This window comes from Toxorhynchites rutilus, chromosome 1 (genome assembly GCF_029784135.1).
Source record: "Toxorhynchites rutilus septentrionalis strain SRP chromosome 1, ASM2978413v1, whole genome shotgun sequence".
Taxonomy (NCBI): domain Eukaryota; kingdom Metazoa; phylum Arthropoda; class Insecta; order Diptera; family Culicidae; genus Toxorhynchites; species Toxorhynchites rutilus.
The window spans coordinates 90665294-90679639 of record NC_073744.1 but is presented as its reverse complement, the minus strand read 5'-3'; the positions used below and the strand labels follow the sequence as shown (position 1 = coordinate 90679639).

Sequence of the window (14346 nt, the reverse complement as noted above, 5' to 3'; positions counted from 1 at the left end):
GACCATTAATCAGCAACGCTCCCTAGTCTGTACCCCATATCTAGCGTGGTGCGTCTTTCTCGACTCGAGGAATCCAGGATAGAATGGTCACTAGCCGGCGCAATCATCAGTTCGTGTAGAGTTGTCATGAGCGGTACAACCTTTGGCTCTTGTTGAATGATCAGTGGACTGCACAACCTTTGGCCCGTGCATCTGTAAAGAGTGTGTGTATGTATTGCCGCGACTAAGTAAAAGTTCATCGATCGCTAGGAGGGATATGAAACGGGGACACAACGAAGGAAACATCATTAAACGTTGACATAAGCGTTTCTGAGGAACAGGTATAGATGAAGCAGAAGATCAGGATCCCGGCTACCTAAGATATCCCGGACGGGGATATCCGATTGTCTGCCTTTTGCTCTCAGTGCTCTAGAGAGCTGAGAGCGAACAGCATGGAACCGGATACACGACCAGACAACATGCTCGATGTCGTGGTAGCCATCGCCACAATCACAAAGATTGTTTGCTGCGAGCCCAATGCGATAGAGATGCGCGTTTAGGTTGTAGTGATTGGACATAAGCCGAGATATCACGCGAATGAAATCACGACCTACATTCAATCCCTTAAACCATGCACTCGTCGAGACCTTAGGGATAATCGTGTGTAACCAACGACCGAACTCATCTTCACTCCACATGCGCTGCCAACTAACGAGTGTGTCCTGACGAGGAATGTGAAAAAATTCATTATAGGCAATTTGCCTTTCAAAAAGTGTGCCTTCTGAAGCGCCCACCTTAGCTAGCGAGTCCGCTTTCTCATTCCCCGGAATCGAGCAATGAGAGGGAACCCATGCTAAGGTAATCTTGAATAATTTTTCGACCAAAACACTCAATAGATGTCTTATTCTTGTTAGGAAATAAGATGAGCGTTTATCAACTTTCATTGAGCGGATTGCCTCTATTGAGCTGAGACTGTCTGAAAAAATAAAATAATGGTCGATGGGCAGTGTTTCAATGATCCCTAGAGCATAGTATATCGCACCCATTTCTGCGACATACACGGAACAAGGATCTTTGAGTTTGAAAGAGGCACTGGAATTTTCATTGAAGATGCCGAAGCCAGTGGACCCGTTTATGTATGAACCGTCAGTAAAGAACATTTTATCAGATCCAACTTTCCCATATTTTTCCGAAAATATCGACGGAATAACATTGGAGCGTAGGTGATCTGGTATTCCATGGATTTTTTGTCGCATGGACAGATCAAAAATAACAGAGGAATTGCAAAAGTATGGGAAGCAAACTTGGTTGGAGATGCCTGGTGAAGGGTGCACGTCGTGGGTAAGGTACTCATGGTATAAAGACATAAAACTTGACTGAGGAGTCAGCTGGAGTAGATTTTCGAAGTTATCAATCACCAATGGATTCATGATCTTGCAACGGATGAGAAATCTGTAGGATAATTCTGTGAACCGAAGAGTAAGCGGGGGTACTCCTGCCAAAACTTCGAGACTCATCGTATGTGTCGAATGCAAACACCCCATGGCTATACGCAAGCAACGATATTGTATTCTCTCCAGCTTGAGAATATGAATCCTGGCAGCTGATCGGAAGCAAAAACTGCCATATTCTAACACTGACAATATCGTTGTTTTGTACAACTGAATGAGGTCTCCTGGATGGGCACCCCACCATGTTCCGGTAATTGTTTGGAGAAAATTGATTCTTTGCTGGCATTTCTGTTTCAAATACGCAATGTGTCTCCCCCAGGTACACTTAGAATCAAAATATACACCCAGGTATTTGAAAAACATAGAGTGTTGGATCGTTTTGCCGGATAGGTGAAGCTGGAATTGGGAGGGTTCGTGCTTCCTAGAAAAAACGACCATTTCAGTTTTCTCCGTAGAGAATTCGATACCCAGCTTGAGGGCCCACGTGAACAGATTGTTCATGGTATCTTGCAACGACTTTTGCAGAGCGACGGGATTAGTACCCGTGATGGAAATAACTCCATCGTCTGCAAGTTGTCTCAGCGTGCAGTCTCTAGTTAGACAATCATCCATATCATTGACGTAAAAACTGTACAAGAGGGGGCTTAGGCAGGAGCCTTGCGGTAGGCCCATAAAACTGTAACGAGAAGATTTTGAGTTGCCATGAGAGAAATTCATGTGCTTTTCTGACAGTAAATTGTACAGGAAATTATTCAGAATTGGTGAAAGTCCACGATTATGAAGCTTCTCTGAGAGAATTTCCATGGAAACTGAATCAAATGCCCCTTTGATATCGAGAAAAACGGAAGCCATTTGTTCTTTGCGAGCAAATGCGATTTGGATTTCAGAAGATAGCAGCGCGAGACAATCATTCGTCCCTTTACCTCGGCGGAAGCCAAACTGCGTATTTGACAGCAAATTGTTCGTTTCGACCCACTTGTCTAAACGAAGTAGAATAATTTTCTCTAACAATTTGCGAATACAGGATAACATTGCAATCGGCCTATACGAGTTGTGATCGCAAGCCGGCTTGTTGGGTTTTCGTATGGCTATCACTCTCACTTGTCTCCAGTCATGCGGGACAATATTCAGCTCCAGAAACTTGTTGAACAAGTTCAGCAAACGCTGTTTTGCCAAGTCGGGAAGATTTTTCAACAAGTTGAATTTAATCTTGTCCGACCCCGGAGCTGAATTGTTACATGAGAGGAGGGCAATTGAGAATTCTACCATCGAAAAATTCTCATAATCGCATTGAAGCGGAATATCGCGTACGACGCTTTGTGCAGGAACAGAATCGGGACAAACCTTCCTTGCAAATTTGAAAATCCAACGGTCAGAGTATTCCTCGCTTTCATTGGTATGGTTCCAGCCACGCATTCTCCTAGCCGTATTCCAAAGAGTGCTCATAGCGGTCTCCCTTGACAAACCATTGACGAATTTCCGCCAATATCCACGCTTTTTTGCTTTAATCAGACCTTTTAGTTTGGCTTCTAGAGCTTGGTACTTTCGAAACCATTCCACTAATCCAGTTTTCCTGAATTTTTTGAAAGCGGATGATTTTTCAAGGTAGACCTTTGAACATTCCTTGTCCCACCAAAGTGATGGAGGACGACGTCGGAAAGTGGTAGCCGGTACACGTTTCTTTTGAGCTTGAAGTGCGCTATCGTAAATCAAACTTGATATAAAATTATACTCTTCAAGGGGAGGAAGTTCATGCATCGAAATGATTGCTTCAGATATTAATTCTGCAAATTTTCTCCAGTCAATATTCTTCGTGAGGTCATACGCAATATCGACTGACTCACTAGATTTTGATTCATTGGCGATCGATAAAATTATTGGTAGGTGATCACTACCGTGGGGATCTTGGATTACCTTCCATGTGCAATCCAGGGATAATGAAGAAGAGCAGAGAGATATGTCTAGCATGCTTGCCCGTGCAGGAGGGTTGGCTATCCTAGTTGCTTCCCCAGTATTTAAAACTGTCATGTTGAAGTTGTCGCACAGATCATAAATCAACGTGGCACGGTTGTCATCGTAGAGTGACCCCCATGCTGTTCCATGGGAGTTGAAGTCACCTAAGATTAACCGCGGCTCCGGCAATGCCTCGATAATATCAAAGAACTGATGGCGGCCTACCGTAGTCCTGGGAGGAATATATATCGAAGCAATGCAGAGTTCTTTGCCATTGATTTGTATCTGGCAAGCGACAACTTCAATGCCTGTAATCGATGGGATAGTGACTCTATAGAAGGAGTGACGTTTTTTGATCCCCAATAGTACGCCACCAAACGAGTCGTTACGATCTAGGCGAATAATGTTGAAATCGTGAAAATTCAGCTCGTCGGCTGAACAAAGCCATGTTTCACAGAGAGAAAATACATCACAGTTAGAACTGTGAACTAAAAATTTAAATTGGTCTAGTTTAGGGATGATGCTTCTGCAATTCCACTGTATGACAGTGGTCAAATCCTTGACCTCGTGCACTGAATTAGGCATCGAGGGAAATGAACGCTGCTAAAAAGCCACATTTTTCTTTCAAAAATGTTCTCACAACCGGAAGCAAACATAATACTATGCTTTTAAGAGGATCATTTATATTTAAAGCATTTAAAATGTTATCCACAAGGTCGATGAGCGTTTATCAACTTTCATTGAACGGATTGCCTCTATTGAGCTGAAACTGTCAGCTCAATAGAGACAATCCGTTCAATGCAAGTTAATAAACGCTCATCTTATTCAAAGACAAAAGTATTTGTTTTCTTCAAAACAGCGATCCGCGTTGACGGCTCTGAGCTTCGTTTACTAGTTTAGGGGAGCGTCAAAGAATAGCTGATTTTCAGTCGGAATGAGCACGTTTTCAAAATTAAAATTATGAATGAAAATTAGCTTTTCCATATTAAATTAGTATTCTATTTGAATGAATATACATTTTTACAATACATTTTTGTTTGCAGGTGGTGAAAAAGTCTCATAAGAAAATTGTTCATGGAGACAACTTTATATTATAATGAAAAAATCAGTAACAATGTTGGAATTGTATAGCCATATGGTTGAATGAAATTCAGAAATACGTGTTTCAAGTTATTAAATAACATGTTGTGAAAATTTTCATTCAAATTTTAAAATTTTAAACCGGCTTCGTGTCTTCTGATCTGATAGAGATTACACTAACGAGTTTGGGACCCAAATTATGGCCCTAATTTGAAGTCGCCACCAGACGTCGACACTATTTTTCTGTCATCGCGAATTACCAATTTACCACCATCTGACATATCGTGAAGTCGATGATGAACTTTTACAAGAAGAGGGATAGTGAGATATGCGGTGACGGTAAGTAGAGTGAGATAGCGATAATCGTCCCATACACCTGGTTTGAACGAATTATGTTATTTTAATCGTAAAATATTTTACTGTAATAATGAAATAAAAAAACACTCTAGAATGAATGGATGTGCATACATTCTCTTGTAGGTAAATTCCAAAATTATCACAAGAAGTGAACACATTATACATATAAATAAATAGTGCCTCTAGCTTGTTATTATTGGTTGGTTGATCAAATTGCACTTTTATCTAACATGATGCCGTTATGATGCAGGATATGCGTAATGTCCGCGAGGCCTGACTTTGATCATGCTCATGGTGTGCTACACTCCAATATTCGGCCTTGTTGGCTCTCCAAGGAACATACACATGAGAACGCTCGTGGTTGCCGCAGCAGCTGTGGGTTTAAGATTTTCCGTCTGCAGTCAGCTGCATGTAACCGGAATATTTGAAGCAATGTTTACCTGTCAAATCCATGAATGCATGTATGTGTTTGTGAGAGATGTACGGTTTTGTATAGCGCGAGGTCTCTTTCACATTGTTGTCCGGTTTTCCGTCCAAACCCAGCGGCCCTCTTGAAACCGGTTCGGCAGAAACCGGATAATGTATAATCGTCCTATGTGTAGTGCACTTAAGGGTGTACACCTTCACGTGACGTTCTATGTGAATCGCACATTATTTTATAGGGAGTTATTGCCTTACACAACGTTAGATGTCGACACTATACATTCATCTTCGTAAATTTACAGACATTTGAGGAAAACATCTGACATCTCTGTTTGTCATTAAGGTAAACAATCCTCTCGATAGGGCCAAGATGTGTAGAATAAAGGTGTGACCGTGTGGTCAATGAGTGCGCGAGGGGAAACGGCATAAATATACAGAGGACTGTGGAGAGGGATTTAACTGCAAATAGAGATGTCTAAATGTTTCGTTTATTCGATTAGTCGTGGGGTCATTTTTAAATTTAAATTTTTAATTGTCTTTCAGTATTCGATTAATCGAGCGAATATTTGTTTCTTGTAACCAAAACGAACAGTCATTTATAATAAAAAAAATGATGTCATAATTTTAATAGTTACATTAAATATAATATTGAAATAAATATGGTGTACTGAAAAGGTATTTTAGTATATTGATAAATTTGCCATTTCATGATTTTTTGAAACGATTGAAAAGAGCACACCACGAAAATGATGCACAATATTTTTATTATACCAACATAAAATTTTTTCTGTTCAAAATTACCTATTCTTCGAATGTTGTTGAAATATCTTATTTGTGTGTATTTTTCTGCTTTTTCCCTATAACTACTAGTTCAAAAAAAGTATATTTGTAGAATCATTGACCACTAGTATGGTATATTTTCCTTGGCACCCGGAGTTTGAATACTACTATTTTAGAACATGAGTTGAGACCACCTTTTTCAAGTCCGCATGTTACTTCTGCAGATCCTGAATTCTTCATCCCAGTATCCTCCACCAGCAGGGAATCATTTTTATGCTTCAACCGTAAATGGTTTAGCATATTCGATGAATTTCGACGAAACACCGACGGTTAAACAAATTTTGCACTGTATTTTTTGAAAAAAATGGTTCCCTTTTTCATTAATCGCGATTACTTTGATAATTATTCGATGTATTCATACTTTGATTTTTCATCATTCGATATAAAATTACTGATGCAGATTTTCGATTATTTGGATTAATCGAACGATTAACCGACGTCTCTAACTGCAAAACGCAGGAAAAATATCTCCATCACCAACCGACACCGAGAGTCGATTTATTCTCTTGATCTGAAACAAAAAATAAGATAGAGTATATTGCAAACCTAACTTTAATCGTAAAAGACTTACCTTTCAACTTCTCAATGCTCTTATTGCCACCAAGGCGCGTAGAAGTATATCCTAAGGTGGGCCAACTTGCTAAAACCACTCTTCAGCCATCTTGGAAGTCTACTGTGTTTTGTTTGTAAACAAAATACAATACGCTAGTGCCGAAGATCGCTCCTGATCAGTCTGTCTCTTTCACGCTTCAAGGAAATAATTCCCCTTCTGCTTTCTTCCGTACTGTTTTCATATACCGCTCCCCTAACCAACTTAGTGACGAAATGGCCTCACCTAGTACCATAGACCCGTCTTGATTGCCACCAAAACAATTCCACACACAAAGAGCAAAAAAAAGATATTGCAAAATATTGCAGATTGTTTACATACAAAATCCAAGATGGCTGAAAGGTCGTGGCCCTATCCAAGGTGCTATACTATAGGTGGACCGCAATGTCAAAATTGCTGTTCGGCCATTGCTCGTGAAAAAACAAATTTGTTTACAAAACATATCATATCTTTTGGTGACAAATGCATTCGTTGGCAAAATAGCTGCTCGCGCTTCACTGTAGGCAGGTAATTTTCTGGATTTTTTTGTATAACAATTTCTCATAATTGCTTCTACTTTTTCAGATATCTACAATCAGCGGTCGAATTAAAAACAGTGCAGAAGGATGTTTTGAGTATATTTTACCTTCTAGCCGCGCAATCAAGGAAAGGCTTCTTTTCAAGCAAGCAGCGTTTTTCGTATGTGGTTTTATTGAGCATTTAAAAGAGAGTGTTATTTTTTTTTGTTTTATCACCAGGGCAAAAGCATGAAATAGAATCGTACGTGGTACGAATTTATCGGCACAATCTGATCAAGGACGGAGGCATCATCAAACGGAAACTACGCGAAAAACTTTTCGAAGAGATAAAACTGCGCCGCAACACTTGTGTGAAAATGGACGAGTTGGGCTGGGTGCTGATGAACCACAATTTGATAACACGTAATGAGCCAATCCAACAGCATGCCAATGGTAATCGACCAAATCATTTTAAATTGAACATGGAGCGGTTGTGCAACCTACTGGAGCAGCAAGAACAGAACAATCACTCTGGTAGGTCGGTTTGATATATTTATTCCGCTAAAGAATGATTATATTTGTTGATTTTTCAGAGTTGACTTCCAAAAAGCAAAACAAATTCCTGCGTATGCTGGATGCAATTTTACAAAACGACATAGTTTTGAAGGAAATTAAAGAGATGGTAGCGGCGAATCGACTTCTATCGGAAATTCGTTATGTGACTACGGTGGAACGTATGATGAAACACAATTTGGACCCCTCTTTGCGCTGCTGCTTTGTATGCCGAGAGTATTTCCGCACTGCCGATGAGTATACCAGTCATTTCGAAAAATTGCACGGTGAGAAATTTCTTATTGTTGCAGCGGTGGATCGATTTCAGACTAGTCAAAAGTTCAACGTTCTACATCACTACAATGCCCTTAATCCGGTGACAATATTCACGATTTGCAACGTATACCACACAGCCCTAATAAAAAAAAAACAAGAAAAGACGGGTCTAATATTTTACAATAAAGTCTACAATCTACCACTTTCCACGAAAATCGGAGAACCACTATATCGGTTAGACATGGAATGGCTGATACATATAAGGCAGAAAAAATGTTTAACTTTGGAATTCAACATCCTATATTTCCTCGTACCATTAAGTTCATGGCGCATTTGATGTCGGTCATCGTAACTGCTTCTATGGAAATGACGTGAGCATATGATTTGATTTTTGATTTTTATCTCCATCTCGGAGAAAAGTGTGGTAAACAATGTCCGGGTTATTTTTCGTTATGAGAACCTTGTTTCCACATCCTTTTACTGCACAATAATACGGCATCTGAAGTAAATAAAATATTCACAATATAATTTTGGCATGATAGAGAACCGCGAGATGAACGATTATCTGTGGAGGAGTTGGACAACAGATTTCTTAGACTTATAGCACTTTTATCACACTCACAAGCTAATCAAATCCTCACTGTCCCCCAAAAATATTGAATATATAATTTTTTTACCAAAATATATATTTTATGAAGGGGCCGTAGCTTGACGGGGCCGTGAGTCCAATATTTTAACAATTTTTGTCTTACAACTATGTTAGTAATATGTAACCGATTACTCGCGGTTGGCTCGAGGTTAGTATTACGAAGATCTCATAATTGGGATGTTGCAGTCTCCAGTACTATGTATGTGTGGCCGACACGGGATACTTCCTATTGGAGTATAACTGACCATTGATCAGCGACGCCCCCCTAGTCTGTACCTCATATCAATCGTGGTGCGTCTCTCTTGACTCGAGGAATCCAGGGTAGAATGGTCACTGGACGGTACAATCTTCAGCTCGTGTAGAGTTGCCATGAGCGGTACAACCTTTGGCTCTTGTTGAATGATCAGTGGCCTCCGACCTGTGTATCTGTAAAGAGTATGTGTATGTTTAATTACATTACATGGAGCGGTTATAATATATAATATAAATACCTTATTGCAGCTCTAGTACACTATTTTTCACGAATATATATTTGCTTATTTCTTTCTTCAGTTGTTTTCCTCAGCGAGTTGATATGAAACCATAACGACACAACCAAACAAAAAGTAAACAATGCAGAAAGCTACGTCTCGCAACTCGTCTCACGTATTGTCATGAAAGTGTCAAGAACGAAACACCTATAGTTTAGCATCTTGGCCCTATCCACGATAGATACAATACGGTAGCGCGACTTATGAGAAAGGCCTTTCAGCCATCTTGGATTTTGTATGTAAACAATCTGCAATATTTTGCAATATCTTTTTTTTTGCTCTTTGTGTGTGGTATTGTTTTGGTGGTAATAAGAGCATTGAAAAGTTGAAAGGTAAGTCTTTTACGGTTAAAGTTAGGTTTGTAATATACTCTATCTTATATGTTTCAGCTCAAGAGAATAAATCGACTTTCGGTGTCGGTCGGTGATGGAGGTATTTTTCCCGCGTTTTGCAGTTAGAGACGTCGGTTAGTTATTCGATTGTAAGGTTTCTGGAATTTCAAGTTTTCCTATATCTAATATTCTTTGTTTCTGTGTTCTTGGTTAACAAAAACCTAATGCCTGTTTTTGATGGGGCATAAAAAGATGATATAAATGGATTTCTAGGAACTTCTTGCGATTTGTTTTATCGTCGATATTGTTCAGCTCATATATTATAGAAAAAAAACCCGAAGCTGTAACTGTAAAAATAACCATAAGCCACCGATTAATTTATAATTTACAGTTTACAATTCTTCCGCAAGTGCATTTATTTCACAATTGTGTATATGCGTGACCATTATATTTAGTGAACAACTAAACGAATGTCAAACATTTGTACTTTACTTTTGCACGTATGAATCTAACGACGAGTATATCGACGAATAATATATGAATCCGTTCAATCCGGTGACAAAAGGACTAAAATCAAATAAGAATAGTCCGAAAATGATATTATGCATTATATTTAATAAATATCCCACGCCACTGACATTAATTTATACATTTCATTGAACAATATTCTAAAATAGGAAAAAAAGTCACTTGTCCAAAAAAGTTACTCCTGTACGCGCGTCGGTGTCTCAGACCGAAGGGGGTGAAAAAGTGACATACGTCCCCTTCGTACCAACTTATACGATACGCTAAACGATTATGAACAACGAATGACGAAGTTAGAGAGAATCGCAATGTCGTAGTGTTGATGTTTTCTGAGAAATGAACGAATTATTGATTTCTTGGTCTCTCAGACCTATGCGCGAGTATAGGAGTGTTAACCGTCATGGTGTTTCGTCGAAATTCTTCGGATATGCTAAATCATTTACGGTTGAACCATAAAAATGATTCCCTGGTGGTGGAGGAGACTGGGAAGAAGAATTTAGGGTCTGCAGGAGTAAAATGCGGACTTAAAGAAGGTGGTCTCAGATCCCGTTCTAAAATAGTAGTATTCAAATTCAGAGTGCCGAGGAAAATATACCATACTAGTGGTCAATGATTCTTTAAATGTACCTCTTTTGAACAAGTAGCTATAAGGACCAATCAGAAATATTCAAACAAATCAGCTATTTCATTCAACATTCAAAGAACAGGTAATTTTGAACAGAAAAAAATTTATGTAGGTACAATAATAATATTGTGCATCATTCTCATTGTGTACTTTTTTTTCAATCGTCCTCAAAAAATCATGAAATGGTAAATTTATCAATATACTAAAATACCATTTCATTCAAAAACAATTATTTTGCACCATGTTTATTTCAAAATTATATTTAATGTACCTTTTAAAATTATGACATCATACTTTTTTGACGTAGGACTACGTCTTTCATTTCTATACCGGGGTGTAAAACCAAAGTTTCGAGAACGAAAGCGTTACGCTGGAGACCGAGATTTTGAGCGTTAATAGCTCTTAAACAACTGAACGAAATGGTATGATAAACACTTCATTTGAAAGATAAAATGTCTACGCGTCACATACTTGTTACTTTTTCATCCAAAAACTTGTTTCAATAGTCTTAAAATTGCTTTCAAAACAGGCTATTGAAATCAAAAATCGGTATATAAGCGAGCGGCGCTCGTAAACCCACTCAGTTATGATTGAACAGCGATTGGAGCATGTTGTCGCTGTTGTTGTGAAGCTAATTTCGTTTATCATGAATGCGCTGATGAACGGTGTCACCAAGAGCCTGTTTGTGCACCTAAGGCCAAAAGGGAATCCATCAGGAGGAGAGTGATGCCACGGTGCCGCTTAAAACATCGGAGCAGCCGCCACACACACACACACACACACACATACACGCGCGGAATTCTCGTTGCTGAAAAATAATCTGCCAATCTGCCTGGGAATTGAAAAATACATTCATGCGAAATAGTTTATTTTAATGTTTTCTATCCATATAACACTGCAACCAAATACATTTGGTTTTGTTATTTTTCAATCAATCGCAATTAACAGGAAAGCTTCTGAATATTTTTTTCCCCATCAGTGGAAATTTTCGTATCCAATATTGGATGCATAACATGAAAAACGGAAAATGTTTCACATCGCGAAAATCAAGTCATTTTCGAGCGATTATTTGCTTTCTACTCATATAATGCTTCGACCAAATACATTTCGTTTTGGATTTTTTCAATCAAGTGCGATCAACGTAAGACCACGTCTTTCGGCAATTTATTAGAGGTGCAATGAATCTTTAGGAATTCCCGCTCTACGCGCACTGACAAACAATGTTTACTCAACAATTTCTCAAACTAGAAATGGGTGTTGTGAGAGAGGATTAGCGAACGCGAAAACGACAAACGGGAGAAAGATACGTTTGGAGGTTGAAGGAAATTGGCAGAAAACTTCTTCATTCTATCATTCAAATAATGTGATTCATACCACATCGTTTTGCCAGAAAGAGATTATTAATGCTCAAAGGAGGAATCGAGTCCTCCGAGGAAATTACCCAGCGCAAATTAGAGTCGACTATCGATTGCGGCATTCGTACACAAATAATTTTATAATGCAGTTTCACCAAAGTGATTTCTTCGGATATATTCACTACATCATGTCATGTATTTCATATTCTTCATAAGGAAATCCATATCCATGGCACCTATCGGTAACGAATTATTATCGAAACCACGATTTTCGCTAAATGCTCCTTTCAGTTCGGCCTGTAAAAAACTTTTCTGTACTCTAATCCATCAAATTTGGAGCCCTGAAAAGGGCCGTTGATTATATGCTAAGCTAATATAGCACGCTCTCCTCGGATACGATGGGCCAGCTGGATGTCCTTGGGCATGATGTGACGTGTTTTGCATGGATAGCACACAAATTGGTATCTTCGAATAAGCCTCCTGCAGCGTCATAACCGCGGAACTTTGGAAGCGCAAGTCGGTTTTGAAGTCCTGAGCAATTCCACGAACCAAATGCTGCAAAGGTAGCTTGCGGATCAGCAATTCGGTCGATATCTGATAGCGACGAATTTCATGCGAAGTTCACGGTCGATAGCGATGTGGCTTCTCCACCTATCCTGCTACTGGTGCGCTTATCCGAGCTGACTTCGTGTGCCTTACCACCGAATGACTAACGAGCTGTCTGCGAAAGACTAACGAGCTCGAGTCCTCACGGTGCGAGAGTAGAGTAAGAAATGAACGAAAGCAAAGGAAGCGTCATTTTATAAACCATAAAAGTATAGAATCTAAATCCCACCCTTATTATATTCGTGAGTATACAGTAAGCTTATACAATAAAGAGGGTGGGGTTTACATTCGATTCTTTTATGTTTTATAAAATGACACTTCCCTTGCTTTCGTTCATTTCTTACTCTACTCTCGCACCGTGAGGACTCGTTTCATCGGGACTAAGCAGACAGCTCGTTAGTCTTTCGGTGGTAAGGCACCACGAAAGCAGCTCGGATAAGCGCATCAGCCGCAGGAAGCGTGAAGAAGCCACATCGCTATCGACCGGGAACTTCGCATGAAATTCGTCGCTATCAGAAGTCGACCGAATTCCTGATCCGCAAGCTACCTTTGCAGCATTTGGTTCGTGGAATTGCTCAGGACTTCAAAACCGACTTGCGCTTCCAAAGTTCCACGGTTATGACGCTGCAGGAGGCTTATTAGAAGACACCAAATTTTGTGCTATCCATGCAAAACGCGTCACATCATGCCCAAGGACATTCAGCTGGCCCATTGAATCCAAGGAGAGGGTGCTATATTAGCTTAGCATATAATCAACGGCCCTTTTCAGGGCTCCAAATTTGATGGATTAGAGTTCAGAAAAGTTTTTTACAGGCCGAACTGAAAGGAGCATTTAGCGAAAATCGTGGTTTCGATAATAATTGGTTACCGATAGGTGCCATGGATATGGATTTTATAATGAAAAATATGAAATATATAACATGATGTAGTGAATATATCCCCATATCGAAGAAATCACTTTGATGAAACTGTTTACCGTTTGTCGTTTTTAATTGTTGGGAAAGGGCATTATTTCTGCTGACTAAATTCCAAGAAAAAATCCATTCTTTCTTTAAGCGTGATTTATTCTGCTTCGGATCAACGGAACAGTATGATAATCATTTCATACAAAAGATAAAATGTCCAAGAGTTATATGATTGCTATTTATTGAGTCGAAAAATTGTTTCAATAGCTTAATGATAGCTTCGAAAACAGGTTATTGAAATCATTCGTATACGTATGTAGCGCGCCCACTTGGAAACCCATTAATCTTATTGGAATGTGAGATGGGGAAGCTCATACTTACGTCTATGCATTATGCTGTACACTACAGACTTTTTTTCTCCGTACTGATTAAGAAGCCGACCGAACTATCGGTCGACAAGTCAGTCTGCAGTAGGCGGGGGCTCTTAATTTCGTTTTTGCAGGCCGAACCGAAAAAATTTCAGTCGAGTTAACTCTTTTTTACAGTAATGCTTTTGAATCCGGACACTTTGCATTACATTCAATATCATACCACAGCCATAACATTTTTTTCATGTTGAATTTATGCGATTAATAGTTGCTAATATAGTTACTGATAGTTTCTTGATAGTTACTTATCAATCGCATTAATTCAACATGCAGAAAATGTTGTGGCTGCGGTATGGTATTAAATGTAACGCAAAGTGTCCGGATTCAAATACATTACTGTATACTTACTTCGATGTTATTCGTTTCTCTCTCA

General features: G+C 39.2%; 2 long non-coding RNA genes across 2 annotated transcripts; both read left to right on the top strand.

Annotated features, from left to right (window-relative positions):
- The first annotated feature begins 7063 nt into the window (after positions 1 to 7063).
- Positions 7064 to 9339, top strand: LOC129782354 (uncharacterized). Its single transcript, XR_008744541.1, has 3 exons — positions 7064 to 7200; positions 7258 to 7371; positions 7431 to 9339. It is a non-coding gene; the product is annotated as an uncharacterized LOC129782354 (long non-coding RNA).
- Positions 9340 to 9342: 3 nt separating this feature from the next.
- On the top strand, positions 9343 to 10348 carry LOC129782365 (uncharacterized). Its single transcript, XR_008744548.1, has 3 exons — positions 9343 to 9529; positions 9587 to 9678; positions 9782 to 10348. It is a non-coding gene; the product is annotated as an uncharacterized LOC129782365 (long non-coding RNA).
- The last annotated feature ends 3998 nt before the right edge of the window (positions 10349 to 14346 follow it).